The sequence below is a fragment of the Chiloscyllium plagiosum genome, unplaced genomic scaffold, assembly GCF_037043375.1.
Source record: "Chiloscyllium plagiosum isolate Xiang-an unplaced genomic scaffold, Cpla_swu_hap1 HiC_scaffold_45, whole genome shotgun sequence".
NCBI classification, from domain to species: Eukaryota; Metazoa; Chordata; class Chondrichthyes; order Orectolobiformes; family Hemiscylliidae; genus Chiloscyllium; species Chiloscyllium plagiosum.
Genome location: NW_028270183.1, coordinates 82,932,341 through 82,947,337, shown reverse-complemented (window position 1 = coordinate 82,947,337; position 14,997 = coordinate 82,932,341).

Genomic DNA, 14,997 nt, shown 5'->3' with positions numbered 1-14,997 from the left:
GACCTTAGCTGTACAAGACACTGGTCAGGCCGCAACTGGAGTATTAGGTAAAAACAATGACTGCAAATGCTGGAAACCAGATTCTGGATTAGTGGTGCTGGAAGAGCACAGCAGTTCAGGCAGCGTCCGAGGAGTTCTGATGACCGTATTATGGACAGGATGGGGAAGTTTTGGAAAGGGTTCAGAGGAGAGTTACGAGGATATTGCTTGATAAGGAAGGAATGTCTTACGAGGAAAGGCTATTGGAACTGAGGATGTTTTCGTGTGTAGAGTAGAAGGTTGAGAGGTGACTTAATCGAGATGTATAAGATAATCAGAGGGTGAGATACGGATCATAATGAGAGCCTTTGTCCTCGAATGGTGAAGGGTTACACGAGGGAACATAGCTTCAATTTAGGGGTGATAAATTTAGGACAGATTTCCGAGTAGATTCCTTAAGTTGGGGCGTGGAAAGCCAGCCTGCAACAGTAGTAGACTCGCCGACGTTAAGGGTTATTTGAATGGGCATAGAACATACATATAGATAATAATGGAATAGCGTAGGTTTGATGAACATCAGGATAATTTCACAGGTCAGCGGAACATCGAGGGCCGAAAGGCCTGTGCTGCACTGTAATGTTCTATGTTCTATGCTGTATGTACTGTCAAAATCCACTGAAATTAATTGTCCATCGGTGATGTAAAGCTCACCATTTGGCGTTTTCCTGGATTTTGCTCGCCACCTTTCTCAAATAATGGCACAACTTTCGTCAACCTGCTGTCTTCCAGCAACTCACTTGTGGTAGTCCATGATCAAAAATATCTCTGCTACGTCCCTCAATTTCGGCTCCAGCTTTCCATAATGTCCATTGATGCAATTGATCTGGTCCCAGCTATTTGCCCACCTTTGCATAGTTTCCTGCATCCAGCAACCCTTTATACGCAACGTAGATTCTTTTCCACTCATTGCTATTAATTCTGCAAAACCTTTCTGGCTAGCTGCACAGTGAATATTTACTCGACATATCCGTTTCGAATCTCCCACGTGAAAATGTATGGCGCTGGAAAAGCATAACCGGTCAGGCAGTATGCAAGGAACAGAAGTATTGATGTTTCCAGTGTAAGCCCTTCCTCAGGATCCCACATGTCGCTTGTGATTCCAGACTTACCTTCATTCCAGCTCTCTATACCTCTTATAAGAAACGAGGTAGAGTCAGATGGCACGGAATCTCTGTAGGCAGAAGTGTGGAAACGCAAAGGTGAAACAAAATGTTTGGAGTTATGTACAAGCCCCCAAATGATAATCAATAGCTGGGGCACAATGTACCCAAGAAGATAGAAAAGATGTGTTGGAAAGGCAAAGTTACTTTGATCATGGGGTTTTCAATAAGCAGTTGGGCAGGCAAAATCAGGTCGGTAGTGGACTGCAAGCAAAGGAATTTTTGAAATATCTACGAGATGCCTTTTTGGATTAGCTCATGGTGGAGCACAGTAGGGAACAAGCAATACTAGATTTAGTGCTGTGCAATGAGACAGACTTGTTAAGGGAGCTTAAGGTGAGGAAAGCTTAGGAGTCAGTGATCGCAATATGATTAAATTCTGACTGCAATTTGAGAGAGGATAGTTAGAATCTAAGGTAATGGGATTACAGCTGAATAAAAACAACTTTAGATGTATGAGAGAAGAGATAGGTACAATCGATTGGGAGAGTAAATTCACTGGCATGATGATCGAACAGAAAAGACAAGAGTTTCTGGAAGTAAGTCAGAAGACCCAGCAAAGATTTGCCCAGAGGAAAATGAAAAAAGAATGCAAGGAGCATGAGGCAACCATGGTTGAATATGTATGTCCGCGATAACATTAAAATAAAATAAAAAGCAGATGATATGGTGAATGGAAGTGAGAAAACAAAGGATTGAGAAGCTTACAAAGACCAAAAGAGAAGAAGGAAAAAGCAAAGAAATAACCAAGGAGCAAATAAAGAAGGTCTGTAATGTTTCTTTAGAAATATCAAGGAGAGAAGAGAGGCAAACGTGCACAGTGGGCATATGGAAAATGACGCTGGAGAGATATTCGTGGGTAACAAGGAAATAAAGTTACTTTGTGGATAATATCCCAAAATACAAGAGAGTGATAGGCAAGAGCTGAGTACGGTGTCCATCACCAAAGTGAAAATGTTAGAGAAAGTGAATTGCCTGAAGATGGATAAATATCCTGGATCAGGTGGACTACAGTACAGAGTTCTACAGGAGATAGCTAAAGAGATAGTCGAAGCGTTCGTGGTGATCTTTTAGGAATCACTAGGATCACTAGCATCCCAAGGACTGGAAAATCGCGAAAGTGACAACCCCGTTTTAAAGGAATAATGCAAAAGACAGGAAATCGAAGGAAAAAATTAATCTAAATTAATCCTGGGTAAGATTCTGAAATCCATTGCGAAGAATGAGATCTCTGTATACTTGGAAGTGTTTAATATATGAGGGCAAAGAGGGCCTTGACATTAAGAAGGCAAAACTAAGGAATGGCAACAACAGGAAAATGAGCAAAACCTGTGGTTTTAGCGAATTATATAACTTGCTGAAATGTAATCGGGGCGAAAACTTCGTGAAACTGAACAGTTGTGCTTTTTCTTCCAAAAGCTTTTCTATAATAAATGACTTCTGGTTGACTTGTAAATTTGGAGCATTGCATTGTTTTACTACAACAAATCGGCGTAGTTGGTAGGATCCTATCAAACAGTCCGGGCATGTGGCCGCTGTCAAAAATCTGCAGAAGGATATCAAATAACTTTGAATTTAATCAGATGTCAGTAATTTTTGATCTGTTATGAATGAGTGTGAGAGTGTCTGTCCTGTGGTATTTGAGATGAGGGCAAATGGACAAGAAATGTATCCATCTCTCGCACATCGACTGAGCTGTCTTTAAGAAGGGAAATCCACCACACGAAAACCAGGCTCAAAAAGTAGGAGTGGAAATTGGAAAAAGGATACCTGGGACGTGATACTCAGCTGGCAGTGTGATTGCTCCTACCTGCAATAGGGGAATTCTTCACTCTATATAACAGGCATCATGATACTCCAACATTCATTCATTAAATTGATGAAATACTACGGGGGTGAGCGGAGATTCTGATCAATCCCAGGCACCTAAACAACAACCAAATTGGTTGTTACCATAAACTAAAGATAGGACCAAGAAATTTGGGGTGCTTCTGGTGCATCAATTGACTGACCTTTCAGGCAAAACCTTGACCACAAAGAAGTTGATAATAGAGAAAATAATTTTAGATTCATGAGTGTGAGAATTCTGGGAAATTGGACATTTGGTCATATTCTTTGCGTGAATTAGTCAACTTTATTAATAGTAATATTCGATTTAAAGGACTGTTTGTGTGAAAGAGACAGTTGTGAAATGAATGGGGAGCTAGCTCTCTCATGTGTCGCACTCTCAGAAGGGAATTCGTTACGTGCGTATATATATTTATTTCATGTCTACTTCCAAACCAAAACTTTGTCAACAAATATGTGAAGTGGACAGGAACAACTGAGAAGTTATTTCCAAACGTTGACACATTTAATTCTGATCGGATAAAACAGAAAACAGAAATATAGTGTAAATTAAATAGGACAAGGAGACTGCAGAGAGAGAGATAGACAGAGAGAGAGAGAGAGTTAAAGAGAGAGACAGGAAAAAGTTTGGTGCTGCAAATACTGAACTACGTTTTAACTATTTGTGCTCTGTTTTGAATGTACTTTCCTTCGTTGGAGATTGCATGTGGTCTTGTGTAATATTCGATTTTTTTTTCTCCTTGCAAACCGACATCTCGAAATGTTTTGAATTCAGTCTACAATTTGGAAATCTGTGGTGATTCGAAAATGTGGTTTGTGTTTGTATCAGACTCGATTATGTATTTTTTTAAGGAATTATTATCGTGTCGAACATGGCCATTCGTCACAAGAGCATAAATGGAGGACCAACTGGAGCCTTTCAGCAGACGTTCGACCGAAATTCAGTGTGGATTGGGCCAACCGCCCACCATTTTGGCGAAAGTAACTAATAATTAAGACTAGAAAGGGGACGGCGCCTCAGAGTATGGAAAACGACTCTATAACGTCTACCAACAATGTGGGCGCTATGCCAAAAACAAAGTCTTGCCAAAACTGCGGAAAAATGGGTCAATTTACCAGCGTTTGTCGGCCCTGAAATAGAACAATGTGATAGCCATTCTTGTCCGTCAATACTGTGTCAAAAGGGCCACTCTGAAGAAACACATTGGGGAAAAGACGGCAAACCAACAACCCACAGAACACGTTGGATGAACGTCCGGCATATGCCAAGACCACGCATGATGAGGAGCGTAGGATGGACGTTTCTGCATTGGTCGGGTCAGAACATCCTTACACATGTCACAACTAATCTTATGACTTATCTGACTGTGAATAATGGGCAACAACAACATGCGGACCTGAGTGAGACCACTCTCGTATAAATCAAAAATTTCCTTATATTTTATGTGCGTAAAGATAATGCAGGAACTACTATGGGGAATTGTTTAATGAAAGAGAACGAAGTCCTGACAGATTATGACAACGGTGAATTAAGTACTCAGGGAAATCGATATGCCCTGTGGCGATGAGATACTCCAATATGCTGATGACATCCTTCTGTCTTCTGAGTCCAAAACAGTACAGCAGAAGACGTTGCACTTATCCCTGAAGCACGTGCAGGGCAAAGAGTTAAAAACCAATCCGAAGTAAGCTCAGATCGGAAAAACTAATGTTCTTTACTTGGGATATGTAATATGTGATATCCCAAGGCCTGAATGAAATGCCTATCGACGGGAATACCGCTGTACAACAAATGCCACGACCCATTGGTGGGAGAAGTTCTTGGGCGCGTTTAATGACTTCAGACTTTTTTTTCCTTGATTTACCAAGTTGGTCGAACTGATAAAACGAAAGGTGTGCAGCCTGAGACGGACCCAGTTGACCGGGGATATGAACAAGTGGACTTTTGTACAAAACAGAACGTGAATTTAATGTCAACCCCGACACTGGGATGACCAGATGCGAATAAAGGCTTTGACATTTGTTGCAGCAACAGCAATCGGCGGTGGTAACCCCGATCCATGGCGACAAAGAGCTACCTATTGGGTACGATTTATCCACTGAAGGAATTGTAATTAATGGCCTGTACAGATGCATAGCTTCGTCAGACTGTGATGCAGGAGCTGTCAGGGTCAGTGAACCAATTGTGATGACAGGGAATGTCAACTTGCATACTCAACACACCCTTACTGTGCTGTTGAATACGGGTAAATTGCAACCAGTCAATAACATGAAAATGGAGAAATCGGAGGCTGTCCTTTTGCAAGCCATCAAATCCGTCGCTATACTACGAGATATCTGGAGACACCCAGCTGAAGGAGTTGCATAGTTAGGGGCAAACACGAATGACGGGATAAACTGAGTCAATTCACGGATTGCCTGGAGGTCACAGCAGTGGGCAGTAAAGTTATTGGTAAGACTCTATCCAGTATAACTGGATATCGTGGGAGCGGAATGGTCCCAATGAGGTTATCATTAGAAGTGATATGTACGCTTGTGCTGTCATTCGAGGGATGGGAGTCTGGAAACAAACTGGTCCCAACAGACGAAATATGTGGGTACCGAGTTACAATCCTCATGCTCTGGTTTCTTTTCAGACTCACTCCTCTCCGAGCTTGCGGACGTCCTTTGTAGTTGCTGCGCATGGACTAGGGGCACGGGTTGTTTCACGTGGGCAGTTTAGCCTTTGGACAATGCAAATCTCCATTCAGTGAGTTTCGGAATGGTTTTGTTTGTTTTTGCCCTGGCAATTTGCCTGGTAGCCATTGGGCGCGGAGTGATTATTAATGGAATTCTGTTGACTGAACATGTTGAAATGTATGAAAAGAGAAATTCCAATGAGTGTTCTCAAAACATAACTTTGAATTCGGTGAACATTTGTTTTGGACCATATCAAATGCTGAGAATGAGCCATAAATTGCGTTTAAAGTATATGTGTGTAAATCTGGAGAAAGAAGAAACAACAACTGGGAATGGATTGAAATGGCAATTGAAGTTGTCAAGCATTTTCGCGAAAAAGAAGCTGAGATGGGACCACGGAACTGAACGCTTTCTCTTCATGATGTTCTTGTCCTTGCCTTTCCTTGCTGAACTTACTGATCCAGCCACTACCCCAGGCATTGTAACTATTCTTGAAGAGATATTTAAAATCTCATAAATCGCTGGATAAAATCATACAGCAGTCAAGAATGTCTGACCATTTTGCGATACCCATGTAAGTGTGCAAAATAGATTGTTAACTCAGAAGTAAGGAACACTTATGAATGTTTAGAAAATATTTTTGCACAGAAAAACGTGCCTGAGACATGCGCCCTCACTTCACAAGTGGCTCAGTGTATCTTAGGGGGATACAAAGCAATAACTTAACAATAAAACATAACACATAATACAAAGAGAAACTGAATTTTACTGCTGTGCTTTGGTGAAAACATAACTTAAACTCCTGTCGCTTTGCAGGAGCAGATAGCCCACGAATATCTGATTTGGGCACAGCGTGTTAGCTGCGCTGTTATTGGCTCCGAATGTTGCACTTACATCGCTGATGCCTCAGATAATGCTTCTAATCTGGCGTACTACATAGAGCGAAAGGCAGACAAGATTAGGGAGGAAGGGAGGTAATTCCAAGACTATAAGCGACCTGGCTTGATGGATTGGTCGTCTTGTATTCTACATGCAATGATTGTTCTCATCGCTGTTGTAGTTACATGTTTTGTCGTTGTGGCACTTTGGAATCGATGTTGTAAAATATTCATTACTCTGTTTATGAAAAGGCACTTTCCATTGTGATGCTATTGTCTGGCACCCCACACAGGGTGATACGGACTCACATGAGCTTTGGTTGCAAGTGGGTATAATGACCACGGCCACCGTTGCCTCTGAACGAAAGTGGGAACTAAAGTCGGGCATTTCGGGTAACATGTCAATGTTACTAGTGTATGTTCGACACTTGGTCCAACTTCTCCTGCTGAGGCCTATAGCTTGGCTCGAAGCCATGGAACATTCTTTGTTGTTTTTTTTCTCTGTAAAACGTGTATAACGATATTCTATGATTTATTTTTTTCTGCGGAGAATGTGTGTAACGACATTCTGTGTTATTTCTTCTCTGTAAACCGAAAGAACACTATGTAAAGACAACAACAGGCGAATGAGGAAAACTTTCGTCTTTTAACAATAAAATGTCAAGCCGTAAGGTAATCCGGCAGACAGCTAAATGAGCCTGAATTTTACACTCTGTCTCCCAAAAGATATTGTTTAATAGTTGACTTCTGATAGAATTTTAATATCGTAATTTGGCATTATCTCAGGCTGACAAAGCCCACTTAAACCTTCTTCTTGACATGAATATATTCACAACCAGTGTAACATCAAAGGTTGCATGAACGGTTGGAATTAATTTGAAAGTCTAACAGCAAGCTTATTCCAAGCCTATCCAGGTCTGTTTATTTCAGCAATTGATCCATCGAGCCAGCAATTACGACAACTATTCAAAACAATGGCAACTGCTAAACACAACCATTCTACAAACGCGCACACAAAACCCGACATTCAATGTTACATCTGAATTTAATTCAATGACATCAACATATTCAATATCTCCACCGCATGCAGCAGCTTGAGCAAATAAAAAAACATAAATCTCCATTACCATAAAACATTTCTTGGAAGCATGAAGGCTTTTTGACTCATGGAAAATAACAAAAATGCACACAGCATACGACAATGACAGTTGAATTCCCAGTCCCACGATTTACCATACATTGTGTCACACAATCCAAAAAAAAAGGGGCTCTGCAACCAGGTGCATGCCGTCCAACTCAAGAGTATCCTCCTTGCTGCAGTGGCTCACCTTACAGTGAATGTTCTTAACTGGCACAAAGCATTCAAAAAGAAACGGAGATGGAGCAATCCACACATCCAACTGATACGAAGCTGTGACAAATGAATTCCTGTAAAGAGATTGAAAATTTTCAACAGTTATGTGGCTGTCAACTAAGACACCACAGTAAACCCACCCAGTCCTTAAAACAAGTCCGTGTTTTACGAATAATACAGGCACGCCATCTGATGCTGGAACTATAGACGAGGTCAATCTTCCAATGGTCATCGTCCTTGACATCAGGAACTCGAATGTATCCCACTGTCTAAATTCATGCCTCACGTTGACTTTCATCATGTTGAAATCTACATCAGCACTCAACGCTGACAATTACCTGACATTGAAAGCAACAAGTACATTCGGTCCAATTGTTTCCCATCAGTAACATTTTGGACGTTCTCATCAAAACATCATGTGACTTATACACTCTTATCATCCTCTCAACGATGTTTCGTTTCAGGAGACATCGCTGAAAAAAGGAAACATCCTGTTCCCTTCTGACCTTGTACGAATGAGCGAGATCATGAAATGAGTAACCATCCCAGCGTGACCTGAAATAAGCTATTGAAAACTACGACATCGAACTATCCAAAGACATCTGAAATAATTGTCAGCCAGCAGAAAATGTCAGAACTGACAAAGCGGGAATAAGTCATGAATGTTCTGGCTGATGCAGTTTAATACTCTCACTCATAGCTTCACAATTCAGGGGTTCCTCAGCTCAATATACTCAGTCCAACCATACTCCAAAGGTGCATGACAACTTACTAAATATGACATTATCGCATTTGCCCAACCTCCGCCGGGGATAATCAAAGACTGTACGACATTAATAACATCTCGGATTTGTAATCGGCCATGACTTCCTGCTATATGATCTGCAAAACGACCAGATTTGTTTCGGTAAGATTCATGTAGATTTCACGCTGCAGACATGTCATGAAATGACGAATTCCAACAAAACAACAAATGACTAATGAATTGTGGATAAGCATTGTTAATCAGCTGTGGTTGTGTTCGCCGAGCTGGAAGTTTTTGTTGCAAACGTTTCGTCCCCTGTCTCGGTGACATCCTCAGTGCTTGGGAGCCTCCTATGAAGCGCTTCTGTGGTATTTCCTCCGGCATTTATAGTGGCCTGTCCTTGCCGCTTCCGGTTGTCAGTTTCAGCTGTCCGCTGTAGTGGCCGGTATATTGGGTCCAGGTCGATGCGTTTGTTGATGGAGTTTGTGGATTAGTGCCATGATTCTAGGAATTCCCTGGCTGTTCTTTGTTTGGCTTGCCCTACAATGGTAGTGTTGTCCCAGTCGAATTCATGTTGCTTGTCGTCTGCGTGTGTGGCTACTGCGTGTGTGTCGTTTCGTGGCTAGTTGATGTTCGTGGAATCGGATCGTTAGCTGTCTTCCTGTTTAGCCTATACAGTGTTTTGTGCAGTCCTTGCATGGGATTTTGTACACTGCATTAGTTTTGCTCATGCTGGGTATCGGGTCCTTCGTTCTGGTGAGTTGTTGTCTGAGTGTGGCTGTTGGTTTGTGTGCTGTTATAAGTCCTATGGTCGCAGTAGTCTGGCTGTCAGTTCAGAGATGTTCTTGATGTTCTTGGTAGTGTGGCTAGTCCTTTGGGTTGTGGCATGTCCTCGTTCCGTTGTCTTTCCCTTAGGCATCTGTTGATGAAATTGCAAGGATATCCGTTTTTGGCGAATACCTTGTATAGGTGTTCCTCTTCCTCTTTTTGCAGTTCTGGTGTGCTGCAGTGTGTTGTGGCCCTTTTGAATAGTGTCTTGATGCAACTTCGTTTGTGTGTATTGGGTGGTTGCTTTCATAGTTCAGGACTTGGTCTGTGTGTGTGGCTTTCCTGTGTACCTTAGTGGTGAATTCTCCGTTTGGTGTTCTCTGTACCATCACGTCTAGGAATGGAAGTTGGTTGTCCTTTTCTTCCTCTCTCGTGAATCGGATTCCTGTGAGTGTGGAGTTGATGATCCGGTGTGTTTTCTCTATTTCCGTGTTTTTAATGATTACAAAGGTGTCATCAACGTATCTGACGCAGAGTTTGGGTTGGATTTGTGGTAAGACTGTTTATTCTAACCTTTGCATTCCTGCTTCTGCTATGAGTCCCGAGATCGGTGAGCCCATGGGTGTTCCTTTGATTTGTTCGTATATCTGGTTGTTGAATGTGAAGTGTGTTGTGAGGCACAAGTCCAGTAGTTTAAGTATGCTGTCTTTGTTGATGGGTTCCACGTCCTGTTGTCTGTTATGTCTGTTCAACGTTTGGCTATTGTTTCTCTGGCTAGGACTTTGTCAATAGAGGTGAACAGTGCTCGTTACATCGAATGAGACCATGGTTTCTTCCTTGTTTATGTGTATATTTCTGATGATGTCCAGGAATTCCTGTGTTGATTGTATAGAGTGTCTGGATCCGCTGATCAGGTGTTTCAGTTTCTGCTGTAGTTCTTTCGCCAGTTTGTGTGATGGTGTCCCTGGTAGTGATACTATGGGTCTGAGTGGGATGTCTGGTTTGTGCACTTTAGGTAGTCCATATAATCTGGGGGAGTTGTTGCTTTCAGGTTTCATTCTTTGTAGATCCGACCTGGTTATCTGTCCGTTTTTTTGTAGGTTCCTCAGTGTGTTGTTTATCCTATAGGTGAGCTTTGGGGTGGGGTCAAACTCCCTCTTTTGGTAGGTTTGGCATAAAAGTTGTTGTGCTTTTTGGATGTACTCTGCTTTGTCCAGGATGACCGTCATTCTGCCTTTGTCTGCTGGTAGTATGATTATGTTCTTATCGTTTCTTAGTGATTTTAGTGCTTCCCCCTCCTTGGTGTTGAGGTTATGTGTTTGTCTTTTCCTTGTTATCAGGGGTACGATACTTTGTCTCACTGTTTGTTGTGTCTCTTCTGTCAGTCCATTGTTCCTGAATGTGCATTCTAGTGCTGCTAGGAAGTCTGCTGTCTTGGCGTCCCTGTGGTTGTAGTTGAGTCCCTTGGCCAGTATTGTTCTTTCCGTGTCCGTGAACTGTCTGTGGGAGAGGTTTTTAACCCAGGTGTGTGTTGTGGTGTCCTCTTTGTTGTGTGTTAGTTTGGCCATTTTTTCTTTTAGTGCTGTTTTTTCGCGGTGTGTGGTCCTGTTCTGTCCCATGGTGACAGCCTATACTATGGTCCCGGTCCATTCCTGATTAGTGGTTTTTGAAATTAATGACTTTTGGCGCGCAATTTCTTGTCTGTATCTGTGAAGTCTGTTGTGAGCGTCTGTAATCATTACCTGGACCATCCTGAGTCCGTTCTGTCTGGCTGTGTCTCTGGCTTGTGGGTTGTTGACTGGCGGTCTGTATCTGACACTTGGTGGAAGGATTCGATTCTTTCGGCATTCATGCAGGAACCGGAGTTGTTCGTATGTGGTGCTTAGGCCGTCAGCGCAGGATTCCCATTTCCTGGCTTGTGGTAGCGTCTCTCGCCCGTATGTGTTCAAAGTTTGTGAGAAGATTTGTAGCTCGGGTGCTCGTTGCTGTGGTTCTGTTCGCCGAGCTGGAAGTTTTTGTTGCAAACGTTTCGTCCCCGTCTAGGTGACATCCTCAGTGTTTGGGAGCCTCCTGTGTAGCGCTTCTGTGGTGTTTCCTCCGGCATTTATAGTGGCCTGTCCCTGCCGCTTCCGGTTGTCAGTTTCAGCTGTCCGCTGTAGTGGCCGGGAAATTGGGTCCAGGTCGATGTGTTTGTTGATGGAGTTTTGGATGAGTGCCATGCTTCTAGGAATTCCCTGGCTGTTCGACACGACCTTAGCAGCCACACACGCAGACGACAAGCAACATGAATTTGACTGGGACACCACTACCATTATAGGGCAAGCCAAACAAAGAACAGCCAGGGAATTCCTATAAGCATGGCACTCATCCACAAACTCCATCTACGAACACATCGACCTGGACCCAATATACGGCCACGACAGCGGACAGCTGAAACTGATAACCAGAAGCGGCAGGGACAGGCCACTATAAATGCCGGAGGAAACACCACAGAAGCGCTTCACAGGAGGCTCCCAAGCACTGAGGATGACACCTAGACAGGGGACGAAACGTTTGCAACAAAAACTTCCAGCTCGGCGAACAGAACCACAGCAACGAGCACCCGAGCTACAAATCTTCTCACAAACTTTGAATAACTTACCTATTTGAAAATGTAATGAACTCGATTTGGCAGAGCTGCTCCAATACCTTAGTATGTTAAGAGTTCACTTCCTGACAAAAGGTAAATTCAAGCAAAACTTCCAACAGACAAGAGGGCATTCAGAGAGAGAAAAACCATTCAAGAATCATCGCCTTAAACACGAACCATTTTGCACTGTAGCAGCTTCTGCCCCTCCCACCAACAGTTTCCCAGCAACAAGTAAACCAGACTTCAAAAAGTAAAACGGGTTGAAACCACTGTTCACGTTCCTTGCCGTTGTTAATCTCGCCTCACCTAAGACATTTTGGCAAATCTGCCTGTACTACATCTCTTTTAAAAAAGTATAAGGACAACATAATAACCGTTACCTCACAGCGCCAGGAACCTGGGTTTGATTCCGTCTTGGGCGACTGTGTATGTGGAGTTTTCACGTTTTCCCCGTGACTGTGTAGGTTCCGGTTTTATCCCACCAACCAGATGCACCGTTTGGGAGAAATGGTCATGCTAATTTGGCCATAACGCTAATGATATATCTGTTAGGTGGTTTAGTCAGAGGTAAGTTTAGAGGTCTATGGTAAGGAATGTGCCTAATTGGGTTGCTCTTCGGAGGATCAGTTTGGACTTGCTGGGCCAAATGACCTCTTTCCACACTGCTGGAATTCTATGATTCGATGAAAGAGACAGCCTTGTCACATATCATTGAAACTTTGTATTCAACTTAAGATTTGCTTCAAGACCATGTTGATCGTTGTCAGAATTTGTAAAACGACAGATATGTCCTGAGACAGAGATGTTTAATTCATTGTCATCATATAAAGTCCCTGCATTCAAGCCTGCATCACAATATTATTTTTTGTTCGTCAATTTAAAAATGCTCCTCCTGTATCATTCTCCTAAACCTCTGATCTGTTTTGATGACAGGATTGATATTTATACTTTGCCCATCTTACATTAATGAATTAACGTCTACTCGCAACTTTTTGATGTTCTGTTACGCTTGCAAATTGATTGCTCAATATCTATTGCATCGAATCATAGAGTAATAGCGTTATTCCATAACACAGTATAGAAACACGTCCTTTGGCGAAACTAGCCCAGGCTGACCACTGTGTGCACTTAAAACTTTCCATTTCACGTCACTAGCTATTATTTGAAAAAAGTGCTATTAAATCTATTTCAATCATTTAGTCTGGCAGCCCATTTGTTATGCACATCACTCTCTCCATGAAGACGTTGCCCCTCAGGTTCTTTGATAATTTTTACAGCCTCAGCTTAAGACTGAGCCCTCTGGTTTTCGATTATCCACCCTTTCGAAAAAGACGATATGCATTCATCCCATCCATGCCCCTCATGATTTTATGCATGTTACTAAGGTCATCAATCGTTCTCCTAAGTTCCACTAACTCAAGCCGATTAATACTGGTACCATCCTCGTAAATATTTTTGTTTTCTTTTCCGTTTCGTCCTTTCATTCCTGTAACATGGTCCAATATTGTACACAATACTCCACCTGCAGACTCAGGAATGACATGCACAATTATAAAGCAACATCTCAATTCCTATACTCAATGCATCGACCTTTGAAGTAGGAGGCCATCTGGTATATTCTATGGCGGAATTCGGTCCTCCTGGGAGCAGATGCGGCGAACGCAGAGGGATTGACAAGAAGGGATAGAGTTTTTTTTTATTGGAGGCAAGGTGTGTGGAGGTATCGTCCAGATAGCTTTGGAAGTCAGTGGGTTTCAAGAAAATGCGCTACGGTGAATGACTCAACATTGAGATCTTGTACAAAACCATCGACTCCCACTGCTAGCTGGACTGCACCATCTCCCACCCTGCTTCCTGTAAAAACGCTATCCCTTTTTCCCAATTCATCTGCCTCCACCGCATCAGCTCCCAGGAGGACAAATTCCACCATAGACCTTAGCAGATGCCTTTCTTCCTCAAAGACTGGGACTTCCCTTCATACGTGATCGCCTATAACCTCCAGCACATCCCATCCACTTCCTACACACCTGGTCTCGACCACACCCCTCCAAAAATATATTTCCCTCCCCATCTCTTCTGCATTCCGTAAAGACCATTCCCTCTGAGACTCTTTTTCAGTTCCACGCTCCCCGGACAAACCCACATTCCTCACCCAGCACCTTCTCATTCCATTGCGAGAATTGAAAAGCCTGCGCCCACACTTTCCCCCTAACTTCCATCGAAGACGCTAAAGGTGCCATCCACAAATGTTGTGGATTTGCCTGCAATTACACACGTGCCATGCACTTATCCCTTGTTCCTCATGCAGTCTTCTCTGAATTAGATAAGATTAGATTATTAGATTAGATTACTTACAGTGTGGAAACAGGCCCTTCGGCCCAACAAGTCCACACCGCCCCGCCGAAGCGCAACCCACCCATACCCCTACATTTACCCCTTACCTAACACTACTGGCAATTTAGCATGGCCAATTCACCTGACCCTGCACATCTTTGGACTGTGGGAGGAAACCGGAGCACCCGGAGGAAACCCACGCAGACACGGGGAGAATGTGCAAACTCCACACAGTACGTCGCATTGGAGAGACAGGACATGTACTTGAAGAACGCTTCAGGGAAAATGTCTGTTACACATGCAAAAAGTAATTCCGCAGCCCCAAATCGAACACTTTATGTACCCCGACCACTCCCCCACGGTCATGCATGTCCTACGACTCTTTCATTGCCAAACACTAACCATCCAATGCAAGGAGGAAGAACGACTCCTTTTCCGCCTTGGGAACCTATAACCTCATAGGATTAATGTGGATTTCACCAGTCTCCTCATTTCCACACTCCCACCTTATCCCAGATCCAACCTTCCAACTCGACACTGCCCGCTTCACCTTGCTGCGTGTC